Source organism: Podarcis tiliguerta (genome assembly GCF_965153285.1).
Source record: "Podarcis tiliguerta genome assembly, chromosome: 2".
In the NCBI taxonomy this organism is placed as follows: Eukaryota; Metazoa; Chordata; class Lepidosauria; order Squamata; family Lacertidae; genus Podarcis; species Podarcis tiliguerta.
In genome coordinates, this window is record NC_139535.1 from 38706052 (window position 1) to 38711739 (window position 5688).

Below are 5688 nucleotides of genomic sequence, written 5' to 3' on the forward strand. Positions count from 1 at the left end.
ACACCTCTGACAGATCCAGCCCAACTCAAAGGGAGTTCGGATTCAGCCGTAATCCTCAGAAGTATGGGATCAAGTCTCTACATTGTTTTTGCCATTTTCTTTCTTAGTTTCGCCATGCTTTGGTTTGTTTTTTAAGCATATCTGATAAACAAGTGTTGACTCTCAGAATTCTAACAAGAGTCTTCTGTCTGCCAAAGTGTTTGGTGTAAGGTTAAGGAAGAAATTTGTACAACATATACAAAAATCTGATGCTTTAAATCTAGATGTTCTTTACTCTCTGGAGAAGAGACTGGGAATCAGCAAAGTTTAGGTTGATCAACCTTTTCTTATTTATTCAGTTTCCTACTCTCTTGTTCTTGGATTTTTCTACAAATCAATAGACGTTCTGGCAGCAAAACTGAATGTTTCATTATTAAATGTTCATAGACAGCATCCTTATCAAGTAGGCTGGAAGTAGTCATTAAATAACAACTTGAAACTAAAGAAACCTAAGTTCTTCCACTAGTTTCTACTCTCCTTGCCAACCCCAAAGCAGCTGTCACAACCACCAACCTTTCCCCTAACCCTGTAAAAGAAGTTCAATATTGATGTTCCTTGGGAGTCATAAGCCCAAAGTTCCTACTATCCAAGACTGTGCTTTCAACATACTGATCAATGGGTTCATAAATAACCATAGTGCACCAATGGGTGATGTGTCCGGTCGTGCCTTAACACAATAACCTTACTCGGTTGATTTGGGAAAGAAGTGGCCTGTATTGTTTCTTCTAAAACTAGACTCATCTAAAGGGGAAAGGAATCAAATAAGTATTTTTTTATTATTATTAGGAGCTATTTGCGAGTTTACAGTTTGTATTCATCCAGATTTTGAATGCATGCCACCATGCATGCATGGATATATGGAGAAGCAATGTTTCCATGGAAGTGACTAGGCAATTGCTTAGGGTGCTGGGTAGCTGAGAGACTGAGTCTTTATTTATAGTTTATAAGAAATACTCATACCTCACATATTACATCCAAATAGGGATGGATTGTTTTTGAAAGGTTTGGAAAAGGGCATGGAACCCAAAATGATCAAGGGGATGGAGCCATTGCCCTATGAAGAAAGCTTAGAACATTTGGGACTTTTAGTTGAGGAAAAAAATCAAGTAAGAGGGGACACGATAGACAAGCATAACATTCAGAATGGCATGGGTAAATTGGATCAAGAGACATCCAATGAGGCTCATAGTTAAACTATGGAATTTGCCCCCACAAGCAGTGGTGATGGTCACCAACTTAGATGGCTTTAAAAGAGGATTAGACAAATTCATAGAGGATATGGCTTTCAGTAGCTACCAGCCATGATGGTTGCATTCTGCACCCATGGCTGGAGCCAGTATACCTCTGAAAACCAGCTGCTGGGAACTGCAGGTGGACCGAGGGCTGTTGCTCTCAGGTTCTGCTGGCAGACTTCCCATGGGCCACTACTGGACTAGATGGGCCAGTGACCTGATCCAACAGGACTCTTCTTATGTTCTTTCGGTTCATAAAATGGTTTGCAATCAATGTCATAAAAAACCAATAAAATAATTTTGCACTATGCCCCAATCTCCAAGCTGCGCAAGATTCCAGCGGTTCCAGGCACTCGCCCAGGGTTCACGTTTCCTTTTGGAATGAGGCAGAGTGGAGGCTGTGGTGTCTTTAGGATATATGGTTTATTTACACACACACACACACACAACCTGAGCCTGTGATGGAGGGCTTCACATCATTAACACCCCAATACAGTACTGCTTCTCCCATAGCCACAGTGACAGTACTGCACCTGCTACACAGTAACCTACCGCAATTTTATTTATTTATTGTTACATTTCTATCCCACCTTTTCCTCCAAGGAACTCGAGATATGGTGACAGGCCCAAGGTCATCCAGGGAGCTTCATGGCTGAGCAGGTATTTGAACTCGGGTCTCCAAAGTCCTAGCCCTACATTCTAACCACTACACCACAATGGTTAAACCCATGTAAATTTTTGATTCTTCCATTTCTGTTTCTAGTGTGTTCCAGACAACATCGGGGTGTTTTAGCTTAAGACTAGTTATTAGTATAATAGTCTGGTTCTCATCCCAAAGTAGAATGATATATGCTGCTTGGTTAGCTTAAAAAAATGCATATATAAATCTTAGAACAAATGTACATTCCTATAAAGTAAAAAGTCCTTTGAAAATTAATATTATTCACAAGATGTTGGGAATCAGGACTTCATTAGGAACATCATGATCAACCCACAACCACACCCTCATAAGAATCTTTTTTCAGAAGAATCTTCTTTCATTCTGATCCAGGTCTCTTTTTTATCGTTCCAGCCACCAGCTTTGTTCACTAGACCCTTATCTGGGAATGGAGATATAATTATTCTGTGCATCCTTCCTGATGTCCTAATGTCTTTGAGGCTAAAGGCACTGCCCATCATACACCGAGCAGATCTGTCAGAGTTAAATACCCTGTCCATTTTCCATTTTTCTTTCAAATACCAGAAGTGATTGCACCACATTATGGACTAATCATCTGTCAAATTTAATTTATTAAGTTGAATCTGTTATAATGCCATGTAAATGAAGAAGAAGAAAAATGTCACATCCAGACTTGGTAATTCTGGAAAGCATTTCACAGGCTGCTAATAAAAACAGCATTGGATCTTCAGCCAATATGTTAGCCAGAAACAAGGTTCTCCTCATAACTCCATGTGGAAATGAAAGCCAATAACCAGGGATGAGCAGATTTTTCCCATTCTATTCCTCCAGCCATTCCTCCTGCATTCCAGTTTTAACTATATTTGTTGGAAGACACCCAGAGTGACTGGAGCAACCTGGTCAGATGGGCAGGGTAGAAATTCAACAGCAACAACAACTTCCTTGATTTAATTATACCAGTAGAATAGCATGCTGCAGCTATCCATTCCTTCAGATCATTCCCACCCCCATCTTTGTTTCTGGATGTGCATGAACGCATGAATGAAACACTGCAAAATAAGCCAACTTGATCATGCATCTTATGGATCTAAGATATTCTTGTGCCCAATGGCAGAGCATCTGCTTTCCGCCAGCTGAGACCCTACCTGCCCGTGGACTGTCTCACCAGAGTGGTGCATGCTCTGGTTATCTCCCGCTTGGACTTCTGCAATGCGCTTTACATGGGGCTACCTTTGAAGATGACCCAGAAACTACAGCTAATCCAGAATGTGGCAGCTAGACTGGTGGCTGGGAGTGGCCGCTGAGACCACATAATACCGGCCCTGAAAGACCTACATTGGCTCCCAGTACATTTCCGAGCACAATTCAAAGTGTTGTTGCTGACCTTTAAAGCCTTAAACGGCCTCGGTCCAGTATACAGTGGTACCTTGGGTTACATACGCTTCAGGTTACATACACTTCAAGTTACACACTCCGCTAACCCAGAAATAGTGCTTCAGGTTAAGAACTTTGGTTCAGGTTAAGAACTTTGCTTCAGGATTGTCCTCCGGCAGCGCGACAGCAGCAGGAGGCCCCATTAGCTAAAGTGGTGCTTCAGGTTAAGAACAGTTTCAGGTTAAGAACGGACCTCCAGAATGAATTAAGTACTTAACCTGAGGTACCACTGTATATGAAGGAGCGTCTCCACTCCCATCGTTCTGCCCAGACACTGAGGTCCAGCGCCGAGGGCCTTCTGGCAACTCCCTCACTGCAAGGAGTGAGGTTACAGGGAACCTGGCAGTGGGCCTTCTCGGTAGTGGCACCCGCTCTGTGGAACGCCCTCCCATCAGATGTCAAGGAAACAAACAACTGACGGGCAGTTCTGAAGGCAGCCCTGTTTAGGGAAGTTTTTAATATCTGATGTTTTATCATGTTTTTTAAATTATTTTTATTAATTTTCCATTAATAATATTCCAGTTAATAACATATCAAATCATACCACAGCATAACACCAATAATAAAGCCAGTTATACATTTCAAATTAAATAATTTAAAGACGACTTCCCATGTTCTGGCCAGAGGGAGGAAATCTTTTATTCTTGTTCCTGCATTTTTCTCTGTTGTTTATTCCCAATATCATTATGTTTTATCATGTTTTTAATATTCTGTTGGGAGCTGAGTGGCTGGGGAAACACAGCCAGATGGGTGGGGTATAAATAAATTATTATTATTATTATTATTATTATTATTAAGGATTTTCTTGTTTTACAGAAGTAAGTGTAATGCCTTGTTGTTTTGTTGTTGTTTTCCCCCCGTGTAACATTTTTACGAATCCATGTTGTTGAGGCATTAGAGGGAGGAAAAAAAAAGAAAAAAGAAAAAAGAAAGGGGGGGTGGAGAGAGGGAAGATGGATGGGGGTGGGGTCGGGTGGCGGTGTTTCTATTATGTTTAATGTATGTAGAGTTTGGTGTCAGCGTTGCTTGTGTTGTTCATTTGTGTTCCTTTGGTGGTGAGAGAGGTTGGGGTTGGCCTAGGGTGTGATTGTTTGTTTGTGATTGGCTGTGGTGATCTTTGTTTTCGTGTGTGAGTGAGGTGAGTTTTAGATCAGGTTAGCCATATTGATTTGTATGCTGTTGGTGGATTATTGTCATTGTCCTGTTGGGCTGTGTATGTGATAAAGGGGAGCGTCTTCTTCTGTTTGTCCCCGTGTCAGTTTCAGTTTATTAGTTAATTTTTCTAGTAGGGCTGTTTCCCATACTATTTGGTACCATTGGTCCATGCTTACTCCTGACAGGTCTCTCCAGTGTCTGGCTATGATGCTTCTGGCTGCTGAGAGTAGGTGGGTTGTGAGTTCTTTGTGGTGTAAATGGGCATTGTTGTCTTGGAAGATGTTTAGTAGGGCCAATTCTGGGGTGATGTCTATTACTTGCTTAGTTATTTTACATATTTCTTGTATGGCTGTTGTCCAGAATAGTTGGATTTTGGGACACTCCCACCACATGTGGAGGTATGTGCCTGTGGAGGTGCACCCTCTCCAGCATTTTGGTGAGGTTCCTGGGTGTATTAAGGTTCCAGGTTAAATCTCCAGCATCACCAGGAAGGGCTTGAAAAGACCCCAAGACCCCTTCCAGTCAGTGTAGACAATACTAAGCATTAACAAAAAGAATCACTTTTGCTGTTGTATTGATTGGAAGTCCTCACTTAGTCCCTAGAACACAGGAAGTTGTATTAGACTGAGCCAGACCACTGATCGATCTGCCTCAATATGGCCTTGTCACTGACTGGCAGCAGCCCTACGGCATTTCAGACAGGAATCTCTCCCAGCTCTACCAGGAGTTGCCAGGGATTGAACCTGTGACCTTTTGCATGCAAAGCAGAGCTCTGCCACTGAACCACAGTCCTTCGCCTACCAGCCTCAAATTCAACACAGCTCAAAAGACCCAGCCAATAATTAAATGCTGAAGTTCTGGTCCTAAGTCTGTTCCCTCTCTTTAAAGAATTCATTTACTTTATTTTTGTTTTTACTTCACATGATTTGTATACTGCTTAATTGTTAACATCTTTAAGCAGCTTGCATAAAACAACCTGCTTGCATCTTGGATGTGACCACATCTATTTAATTATTTTAGATGTATGCTCCAAAATATCTCAGGATGGGGAAACAGAGATTTAACATAGATAATGCATCTATGCTATAAAATGTGCTAAGCTTAAAGTGATCATTATTATATACCCATAGTCATCCAACAAATATCAGA